General features: G+C 40.1%; 1 protein-coding gene across 1 annotated transcript in view; it reads left to right on the top strand.

The window, feature by feature from the left end:
- LOC143406348 (cytosolic beta-glucosidase) overlaps nucleotides 1–12,190 on the top strand; it is a 106,994-nt gene that overhangs the window by 73,801 nt on the left and 21,003 nt on the right. The gene's annotated exons all lie outside the window — the stretch shown is intronic.

A 12,190-nucleotide genomic window follows, 5' to 3' on the forward strand; every position in this document is an offset into this window, starting at 1 on the left:
CGGGCGCCTATGTGATTTCTTCTGGGCAACTCTGCCAGGATATATTCCAGTTCTCCAAGAGGCGATAACAGAATCATCTCTGGATACGGAAATAAAAAACCATTGACTCTCAAGGATTTATCAGTAATTTATTGTGTGTCATGTAAAAATGAGAATCCATGTTAATAACTTACTAAGATTTCACCTGATCTATACTGAAATGTCATCTAAAGTCTTAGCATTACTATTGTAAGGAAATGAAGGACCCATAAGAGCAACTGTACCTTGGCTAGGAGCTGATGAGAGCATTTCGTCTTTAAGATGCAATAAAATTTTCTACACAATTTTGTAGAGGGAGAACTATACACTGGGATTGAATAACTAAAATCAAAGGAAAACATGTAGATTTTTTTTTGTGTGTGTGTGTATGTGTGGATATGGCAATAATTTGGATGATTTTAGGACACCATCGGAAGGAAATGAAAAGAGCCTTAGATTTAAGAATCCTGGGTTCCATTTTTGCTAAGAAATATGTGACAAATTACTTGAGACACTTTGTCATCACCTGTGAAAGGGGCTCACTGTAGCTTTTTGTTCTATCGGATGTGTTGTTTTTTAGCTACTTTCAATGAAGCAGCTATATTTCAACATGCAACGTCCTCTTCTGTACTCCTGATTAGCATGGAGGCTGATCCTTGGCAATGAAATTGACCTTGATGGCCTGCACCGCTGTTGTAGTTTGAAGGGCATGAACAAAAGGGATGATACCTAGAGTCCAGCCAGACAGGTGGGCAGTTCCCTTTAGAAGACACTGTCATGGCCAGTCAAAGCCATGTTCTACAGCATTGTTCAGAAACCAAAGCGTTGTCAGCATTCTGAAAGTACATCATTTCTCATGGAACAGATTCATGTCTAGCAACTTGCAAGGCACTGATATATAAACCAAAACGTCGATTTATTAATTTATGATTTGAAATGCAACTGCCAAGGACATAGGATATCGACGTCCATCAGGTGACATATTCCTGAAAGAAATCGACAAGTGAAGCATAAATAACGCTTAAACCATGGCCACGTGGTCACGGCAGGGCAAGGACTAACAGCACCTATTAGAATGGCTATTTCTACTTAGTGCACAAAATTTTTTTATCAGTTGCTCAGTCCCTGGAAGTGCTGGATACACATTTGATAAAGTATGATTCCTGTTATTCTGGCTGAACTTCACCTTGCACTTGCTCTGTCCTGTCTATGGTGTACCCCACCTCACTTCTGCTTTTGGTCAGCCCTGACCTGCACTGGGAGAAATGTGCTGTGAGAGAGGATTCCAGCAATTGTTTGCTCACCATTTTTATGTGGTGGATGCTTTTCTAACTCACCCAGTTCTGGGCAATGCCTTTTCTTCCCGTGTGTCCTGCCCACATCATGCTGTGGGATTCTCTCTACTGTATATTTTGGAAGTAACAGAAGGAACTCTCTCCAGGCTCTGCGTTCCTACAGCATGAGTTATTTCCAAGCTTAAATGCTGGGGGAGGGCACAGGGAAATTAGATGGAAGAGGATGAAGGGAAGCCTGAGGGAAGTGGCTACTCCCAAAGCCAGATAATTTGTCTTTGCTTTGCCCTTGCTGGGCTAAGCCCCGGAGGATGGATATTTGGTATTTAGTAACACTCACAGTAGTCTGGGACTATTTTTTTTTTTTTTTTTGCAGAGCTTGAATATTTTCCCCCCTTGGGGAAAACTGGATTCTCCAGAGTAAAATGAATTATCTATTTGGCTAATTAGTTAGGACATGAAAAAAATTCTCAGGAGGATCATTCCATCGGAGGATTGCTCTAATGTATGCCGGATTTTGCAGAGTCGATCTCTGCTCGTTTTGGAGCCTGCCCATCCTATAGCTCATGCCTCACAAAGGAGCCAAAATTGTCAAGTAGGCGAAACCTCTTTCTCTTTTTCCTGCCTTCCTCAATGTGCTGTGCCTCATAACTTCCAGTGCTCACAGGTGACCTAAGGAATTACATTCTTGTATTTCAAGCTCTGCCAATTATGTACTTCAGGATATGAAGAGTACCCACCTCCCCAGCATCCAACCAGAAAACCTTCCCTGAATACTCTTGCCAGGCACCACAATTGGAAATCAGTGAATATACCAATCGTTTGATAAAGTATGAAAAACTTCAAATGTAGTTTTACAGCTTTTCCTTTCCTAGTGGACACATGTTCCGACTCTGATACTCCACATTTCCTGTAAGCAATTTTTTCTCTCTCCGTTTCAGCCACCTAATTGTGGCAAGAATGCTCCACCCTTAGCTTCAGAGAAGAGTCCTGATTAGCTGAGATCAATCATAGAATCTCATTCTTGAGACACTGATGATAGCATGTGGGATGAATCTCACAGATACTGAGACAAAAGGGGGGCCATTAAAGGACATCCTTGGCTTTTTCCATGGGATATTGAATCCTGGCAGCTGTATTCATCCACGAAGGAAGGGCCTAGAGATTTTCGGGGACATTGAAGGAATCTTGAATCTGAAGCAGATATTAGTGAACTCATAATAGACTGATGGAAAGAAACTGGATCCACGGCCTGAGATCTGAGCTGCCAGATTGAATCTTACCTTAAACCATACATCTCCAGACTCTCAGTTTCCCAGGCCTATCAATTTTCTTTATTGTCTAGGCCTAGGTCTCTGGTAGTCTTGAAAAAAAGTTCTTGAAGACACTCTGCTAATTTTCAAAGGCTTGGTGGAATAGAGCAGAGCCACAACTCCAAAGAACACATCCTGAATGTTGGAATTATATACATATAACAGACTTTACAGGATCCCTCCGCTCAGGATATGTGGGCCACATACAGTTGGCCCTGATCACAAAGAGTGAATTTAACGAAGCATGTCTCCATCAGACCCTATGCAAGTGTACACCTGGACTCTATTAATTTCTGACAATGAGAAGTCTATATGCCATATGGCAGCCTTACCTCTGAACCCATCCTGGATTAATATTTATAAAGTTTTCATATTGTCCACAGTCAGCTACTAGCAATAGCATGATGTAGCAAAGATTAACATAGATTTTGGAAAGAATATTCTAAACTCTGTAATTCACTGTGTTATCAATTCCCTCTTAAAAAGGTGTTCCCAAAGGGAACTATACATAAAGTGAAACAGTGCCTTTCATATGGAATCACGCTGTGTCTCTCTGTGGATGAATTGATTAAAAAAGTACATAAGATGATGTCTGTATACATAGTGGAATACTATTCTGCTTTAAAAAAGAGAAGGAAATGATGCCACCTGAGATGATGTGGGTGGATCTGGAGGGTGTTATTTTGAGTGAAACAAGCCAGACACACAGACACAAATACCACATGGTGTACTTTACATGTAGAATTCAAAAAAAGTACCCAAGGAAGAAGGAATTCTGTTTCTAGACTTCTTTTGGAATCTGCCTTAAGCTGCAGTATCAACTCTTCCTTGGGTTTCTAACCTCCCACATGATTAGAGTTGATAGTTCCCATAATCACATTAACTAATTCATTAAAATAAATGTCTCTTTCTCTTTCCATACACAGACATGCCTGTGTGCATGCACAAACATACACACATTACAAAAATACACACACACACACATACATACACACACACACACACACACACACACACATAGTTTTCCTATTGGTCTATTTCTCTTGAGAAGCCTGACTGATATAGCAAGGTAAGGAATTGGAGCATTAATTGGACAGTGATTGTAGAGGTTCATCAAGAATAGGGTCAAGTGAGGTATCTTAGAAATCACATTCTCATAGTTATTATGTATGTATGTATTAGTATGTATGATTTCTTATATATAGAATAATATTATATGTAAATTTTTATTAGATTATAACAATATGTTGTATTAGTTCATTTTTTTCCTTGCTACTACAAAATACCAGAGGCTGAGTCACTTTATAGAGAAAAGAAGTTTATTTAGTTTACAGCTATGAATATTTGAGGGCACGGCAATGGCATTGACTTTGGTCCACTGAAGTCCTGATGCTGGATGGCACCACAATGGTGGGATTGTGTGTGGGTGCAAGAGATCACATCATCAGAAGAAAAGTCGAAGAGCTACTGGGGACTAACTGGGTTCCATGAGAACCATATTAGTCTCCTTCCAAGGCATGACTCCTAGGGACACAAGGACCTCCCACCAGGCTCCACTTCATAAAGCTTCTCAACACTGCCATATTGAGAGCCAGGCTTCTAGTACATGAACACTTGGGGAATGAGCCAGATCCAAATTATAGCATACAGAATATTCTATTATGTATTATAATATTATACAAGAAATACCACATTATGGGTTAGAATATTACTGGATCATATTCTATTATCATTTTTGTTATTTTCATTTTCTGCATAAGATATTTGTAATACTCATATTTACAAAAAGCTGGAATCTCACATGAAGGAAATGAAATAGCTGTAAACTAAATAAAACTTCTTTTTTTCTGAGTCTGGTATATGAAGGCTTATATTTTCTTTTGAATGTCTGCAAAATTTTAAAGGCATAAAATAGTGCACAGACTATGCTTACAGCTGACTGAAAACCACATAGTAGGCTCATAATGGATGTTCATTTTCCATTACATAAATGGTGTGTCAGCTTCACATACATTACTCCAATGAAATAACCTGAGATAAGTAACTTACAAAGAGAAAAGGCTTATTTTGGCACATGATTCTGGAGTTTCCATCTTAAGATCAGGTGGCTTGTTTACTTTGGACCTCTGGCAAGGACAGCAGATCATGGCTGGGAAGTGCAGTGGAGCAAATCACTCATCCCCCGAGCCAGGAAGTAGAGGGGAAGAGATTGAGATCCCACAATCCCTGTTGAGGTTCCATCCCCAGTGATTTAAGGACATCCTAGTAGGCTCTGCCTCTTAAAGGCACCTCCCAATACTGGCAACCTGGGGACCAAGCCTTTTACACGTGGGCCTTTGGGGACATTCAATATCCAAACTATAGCAAATGGTGAGAGCAAATGTTGGTTGGAAAGGCAGCCTCGGGGGCCTTTAGAGTAATGAGTGCTGCCAGTGAAGTTTCCTTGGCCCATTGCATGCTGTATCTGGCTTATTTTATAGCTGATAGATCCCCAAGGTGCATCATTTAGCCTCTCTCTCTCTCAACTCCATATTCATAGTAAGTTTATTCTTTAAGAAGTTGTGTTTCAAAAGTCCCATCATTTAGTTGTGCTGAGGGGGGAGAGAGGACTCAGACTCCATCATCCCCAGCAGTGAGATCTTTGGATAGGTAGCCTAACCTCTTAAAGAACTGCATGTCCTGACTTTTAGAATGGGAATGATAGAGAAATAGAATGCAGATCTGTGCTTGCCAAGGACTGGAGGAGAAGCAATTGGGGAGTTACTACTTAATGGATACAGATTTCTTTGGGGGATGACAAGAACATTTGGGAAACAGAAGTGGTGGTTGCATAGCATTGTGAATATATACATACTTGTCTTTCAAATGGTTAATTTTATGTTGTGTAAATCTCATTTCAGTAGGAAAAAAAATGGGAAGGATGATACCTCATGGAGTTGCCATGAGATGTATAGATGTTCACTCCTTAGCACAGTTACTAAACAGGGTTACTCTCCTCTTCCTCCTCCTCTTTCCTTCTCCTTTTCTATAAAAATCCGTATGATCATTGTCATAGCCATTCTAGAATCAACTCCTTCTCAGATGAAAATGCAAACCCATTTTCCCTGCCAGTGGAAGGAGAATACAGGGAGATAACGCTGGAAGATTGGGTTGGGACTATTATGTTGACTATTATTTGGGAGATTCAGAATGGATGTGGTAGACAGTGAGAAGTCCTTGAAAGTGTTCCTACTGGAGAGCAAAGGTGATCTGACTGTGCTTTGAACCAGCTCTCCTGGGAGCAACATGCATAGTAGCCTGAAGGGACAAAGGATGAAGGAGGGGGACACAGTTAGCAGGTTATTTGCCATGGGAATAGCTTTCTCCTATTTCCTCCTCAACCACCTTGGATTTGGCTGGCTACATAGCAAACACTTCATAAATACTTGTAGATTAGTTATTTTACACTTGTTTAATGCCTTCCTTTGAAGTACTTCCAGTTGAGATTACTTCTACAAATCACATAATGCAAGATAAAATACCCTATATATCTGTCAGTTTTCTCTAAGACTGTTTTCTAAGTATTATATGTGCTCAGTTCATGGACTGGGCGTTCAGTTGCTGGAAAAAAAGAAATCACCCCATTAGTCATGCCTCTGCAAATTTCACATTTTATATTCCAAGTTTTGTGGTGGGTGATATTTAAAGCTTTATTTATTTATTTTTTTGCACGCTATTGTATCACTACAACTGTATATTGCTTGTGGACATTTTGTGATCTCAGATCTAAGGAAAATGATGATGTTCCATTTGTTATCACTTTGAGGGAAGCACAAAAGACCTTAAAGTGAGAAATGCAGCTTAATTAGCACGTTGGTGATTTATATTACCCAGTGTGAAGTCTCGGCTGGTACCAAAGGGAGGATCAAAACAAAAGGCATCTTTTGGATTTTTTCACATTTTTTGGTCTTACTCAGAATTCACAATCTTATTTTCATGTTTCTAATCTGCAAACCCTAAAATGTAACATCATTGTCTCAAAGTTATCACATTTCACAATATCAGCCAAAGGAACATAGCTGTGTGTTGATTAATTTCTGAGGACAAATGTCTTTTGTACCATTTTATGTGCAGGTTTACACCTTGATTTATGTAATGCCAAGGCTCTTAAACATCACAGTTTTAGAACTTGAAGGGACTACTGAAGTTTTCTAATTTTACTTGTACTATATATTGATTGAAAAAATCCTAATAAAAACCACTTAGAAGACTTTTACAGTGATTTATATTTCATGTAACACACTATCTACATATATTATAAAAATATTTGGACATCTCTGTATTACACTGGATAATTATTTGGCCTATAAACCATTTATATTAGATACATATTTTTCAATTACAAAGAACTTATCAGAAACTTGTTTAAGAAATAAGAGGATTTATTTGTTTAAGTGATTGAAAGGTCCATGGATAGTTCTTCAAATTTGTAGAGCTCAAATGCTCAATGGGTTCTATTTCTTCCTCTCTCTTGCCTCTGCTTTTCTGTGGATTTTCTTCAGCTTCTGGGCTCTGCCCTTGTGGTCACTAGAAGATCTGGGCTTTTACATCCTCTAGATTCAAGACCAGAGGAAAGGAAAATTTCTTTCCACTTCTCCAGCTGATTCTTGTCTTAGCTCTGACTGGACAACTTGAGTCAGGAGTCCATCTTCTGACCAATCACTGTGGCTTTAGTTGTGTAAATGGTGAGCTGCCAGAAAAATGTCTGTGTCCACACCTGGAGTCAAAGGAGGAGCCAATCTCATCTAAACTACCATGTGCATTTAGTCTGGGCTCTACAGTTTCCCCAGAAAACCTGAAGTGGTTGGTGGGAGGTAGATGAATGAGAAATAAGCAAAACCAGCCAGTGGATACCCATGAGATGTTAAGTGGATTCCAGGATATTGTGTAGTAATAACAGAACGGATGGATGAGGTGTTAGATGAGACTCCACAATGGACTGTAGGCCCAGAGATTAAAAACGCTGTCTATATTCCAAATCCTTCATGCGGACATAATCTCAGAAAGTGAAATGACATGTCCATGGAACCCAGTTAATATGGCAGAGGCAGGTTAACACCATTCAAATGCTCTTCAAATGGACAAGAATATTTCTTAGGCTAATATATATATATATGTATGTATGTATATATTTAATATACATACATTTGAAAAATAAAATTTCAGTTTTTGAAGGTGATATATTTACCAAATTTCGAAAATCTGGGAAAGATCCAAGATCAAATGAATACTCTGTGTGTGTGTGTGTGTGTGTGTGTGTGTGTACAGGTAGCATATATATGCTACCTATAGAAATTCTTGGCTGAATTATTGTGAATTTAATTCCATAATAAGAGAATATGTGTTAGAGTATTTAACCGGAGACTCTCATAATGACATTTTTTTAATGTAGAAAATTTTCAGTGGTGCATCTTCACCTTTTAAAACCAACTCATTGACTATCATATTTACCAATTACTCCATGAACTCTCAACATTATTATCACACAAAAAGCAAAAGTTTGAGGGTAATGAGCTTCTAGAAGTCTTTCTCAGAGCCCTCTAGTCAGCTTCGCTTCACCCCCACACTGTCACTCTTTGGAATGGCAGTTTCCTAAAGGGCTGCCTTTTACGTGTGCTTATGGCAGAGACCTGTTCACTTTCCCCCCATGTAATCTGCTGGCCCAGGACACCTGGCTCAGTCTTGACCTCTTTCTATCACCTTCAGCCTACACTATGGGCAAGCCACATATCCCATGACCCCTTGCTTCAAAGTCTTCTTGCTCATCAAGTGGCCCTTTGAGGAATGCTTAAATCTGCCCATCTACTGACATCTGGTCCAGCCAGTGGAAATCCACATACCTTTGCATGGTAAGTTTTGGCAGTACCTGCTGCCTGCATACCACTTCCTGTCTTGCCTTTACCATCCTGCCTCTGCCCTTGATCCAGTATCTCTACAGCACTGAGTACTCTGAGGATCCCATTGCCCAGTCCATCAGAAAAGAAATGATCATAGTCTCTAACTTTGCAGAAGTGAAGGAGAAGAGTTGCTTCTCCTCTCCCAGAAGGAGGGATGCTATTGTTCCACAAGCTGTAACAAGGTGACCTCTTTCCCCTCCTGAATCATACTGGGTCTATTGGGCTTGATAGAGATAGTGATAGTGAACATCTCTATGGACGTGAATTGTGGTCTTGGATGAAGCAGTCTCTGTGAAGTGGCTGTCTTTTACTACTGGTAGTTCTTCAGACTTAAATAGTGAGGTAGTCAGGATCTTTTGACCCTAACTATAATGGCTGGGAGTAACATGGTTTCCTCTTGCCCTTGACCCCTTCCTTCCTACTGGCCTTGCAAAGAATAAATCAAAAAGGCCTACAAACTTTATCAAATAGAATTATAAGAACTTTTCTTGCTTGTCTGTCAAGTTTTCCCTTCAGAATCCCACCCATTTTTCTGTCTGTTCCTAAACGTGGTATATTAACTGATGTCTTTCCCGCGGATGCACTAAACATTATTTTCTGACTATCACCTATGTGCCTAATTGTGGGCAAAGTTCTGCAGATTCAAATAGTAATAACAATAGGGATCATATCTTGATCTTTCTGTCATGCCTTTTATCAGTTTCCTATGCCTACTATGATAATTCTTAAAATAATACTGCAAGGTGAGTATCATTTTTCACATGTGGAAATGAAAGCATAAAGGGGTTTAATAACTTTCTGAAGATGTTACATCCAACAAATTTGTGAGTCACAACCTGTGTCTGATGCTGGATTCTGCTACATTTATATCAACATTTCTTTAAAAATAGAAATGAGGACACAGTTCTTGCCTTCAAAAAAAAAAACAACTCACCATTTAGTGAGTTTGTTAGCAAAAAATCAACCAACAGTAACATAGGCCTGATCATGACATTGTATTTTTCTTTAGAATTAACAGTGCAAAGAATGTTTGTCCAAGAAATCATCAGGTTTTGAGTTAATTTTTGTGGTGTGGGAAGGTTCCTCGAAACACCCAGATATTCATAACCCTGCACTGTTCTCTCTTGAAACTATCAATTGTGGCCTTTCTTTCCGTGCTTCAATGAAGCATCTCTTGGAAGAGAATCAATGAGCTCTCACTGCCCAAGGAAATGGAAATTCCCGACTCTTCTATTCCTTTACCTAATAGCAGCACTTAACATAGTTACTCACTTTTTTCTTTTTGAATAATTTCTTCCTTTGGTGTCTGATAGGCAACTTTTTGTCACTGTGATCAAAATAACTGAAAGAGGTTCAGTCCATGGTCGATCAACTCTATTGCTCTGAGCCTGGGGAGAAGCAGAACATCATGGCAGCTCATGGCAGTCAGGAAGCAGATGGTGTGAGGAACCAGGGGGCAAGTTAAATCCCCAGGGCACACCCCCCAGTGATCTCCATCCTCTAGTCGTTCCCTACCTGTCTACGGTTACCAGTACAGACCCTTTCAAATTATTAATCCATCACATGGATCAATCCACTGGTTAGGTTACAGTCTCATAATCTAATCATTTTACCTCTCAAGATTCCTGCGTTATCTAATATGAGCTTTTCATCTCCAGACTGTTATAGCTTCCAAAGTCTGATTAGTTATTAATCTTTTTGTTCTCCTCCACTGGTAGCTTTTCCCCAGCTTCTTTGTGGTATTTTCCTCATCTCTCTGGCCTCTAGCTACTGAAATATACCAGGACTTTGCCTCTATCAATGTTCTTTATTCATGATCACTCCCTGGATGGTCTCATCCAATTTCATGGCTTTAGATCACTCCCTATAAGCTGACAATTCCCATTTATAAAATGCCACTATATACTGTTCTCTGAACTCCAGACTTGCACGTTCAACTACTTACCTAACATCTCTGCTTGGATTCTTTATAAATATATTAAATTTTAACATGTTTCCAAAGAACATGTTTTCTTACAGTTTTCTCTGTTCCCGTAAGTGATAATTCTGGTTTTTCAGGCTAAGAATCAAGGAGTTTTTATTGACTCTTCAATTTTTATTGTATTTCATGATCTTTCTCCCCAGTACATCCAGAATCCTCGTGATCTCCATGGCTGCTACACCTAAGTCCATTTCACCATTGTGTCATTTGGCTGGTGACAATGACCTCCTAAGTCATCTGCCTGCCGTACCCTTGCTTCCTAGCAGTGCGTTCTTCACATGTTAGTGAAGTCAGATCCTCTCATTTCTCTCCTCTAAACACTGTCATGGCTTTCTCTCTCACTCAGAATAAGATCCAAAGCCCTTGCTGTGGTCTCCAGAACCTTTGCCTGATCCAGTTCCACAGCCCCCCACCCCCCTTCTCTACCGCTCCTTATTATTATTTAAAGCTTACCTGACCTTGTTCTTCTGCATGTCAAGAATGCTTTCCCCTGAGAGCCTCTGCAATGTGCTGTTCTTTCGGCTTCCTTTGTTGTTTCTCTCAACTGATTTGGTCAGTGGAGACTTCCTCGACCATAAGCTGTATAAACTAGCACCTTCCGACTGTTTCTACTGTTACTCTGATTTCCTTTTCATTATGTTGTCTATCGCCACCTGATACTTACCATCTGACTCTCTACGCTTGGCCCACTGCCACATCCCTGCAGTTGGGTGAAGTGCCTGACACTTGGTGGTTCTTGGTAAATATTTGTGGACTTAGTTAGTGAAGGAATAAATTAAGGATGTATTTGGTAAAATTGAGATAAAACCAAGAGGATTACTTCAGAGTTTCGGTTGACGAGTTTTAACTGGCGGCAGATTTCAAATCCCCAGCAGGAGTGGCATCTCCTCTCTTAATTTTGACGCAATGGTTTTGACTGTTTCCATTTTGGTAAGGAATAACCGGGGAGCTGCTTATGTGCTGAGAAGCTTGTGAGCATGGGGCACTGTACGTCCATTTCTTCCTTGCCACTGTGGGGTCGGGCGTATTCCACGTTTTCACTCCCACACTCTTCTATGATGGAAGCCACAGGCGCGGATAAGAACTGGGGGCTTCTTTCTCGGCCCCACGCATCTCTTTTTCTTCCCTGTGGGCACTTTGGCACAGGCTTTGTTCCTTTCTGCCTCATCTGTATTGTTCACCTGCTCATAACTTCCAGATGAGCCTATTGTGGTACATGATTTGGAAGACTGGTCTCGACCGTGCCTCTCAAATGTGAGCTAATGGTGGCTATAGAGGCTGCTAATTTGGGAATACGATGCAGGTAGTGTGGATGATGCACTTATTGTTCAGACTCGGGCTCTGTTTTGAGGCTATCGGTTTTCATCTGTAGGACTCTGTGGAGTTTAAGGCTCCGAGGGCCATTAAAAATGGCTTCTTTCCCTTTAGTCAAGGAGATTTGCTGAGGCGATGGCACAATTAGTCTGAGGCTGTTGACAGGAAACAAGGGGACAGGGCTTTTTCTATAAACATTTCTCATCATAATTTTCAGACTCTCGTTCTTGGCATAGGATTTTAGTCTCACTTTTGCCTAAAATCAATACAGTTAAATTTGTCTGAGTCTAGTAAGATTATTTGTTTTTACCTCCCTCACCCCCCTTTTAATTCACA

Source organism: Callospermophilus lateralis, chromosome 8 (genome assembly GCF_048772815.1).
Source record: "Callospermophilus lateralis isolate mCalLat2 chromosome 8, mCalLat2.hap1, whole genome shotgun sequence".
Taxonomy (NCBI): Eukaryota; Metazoa; Chordata; class Mammalia; order Rodentia; family Sciuridae; genus Callospermophilus; species Callospermophilus lateralis.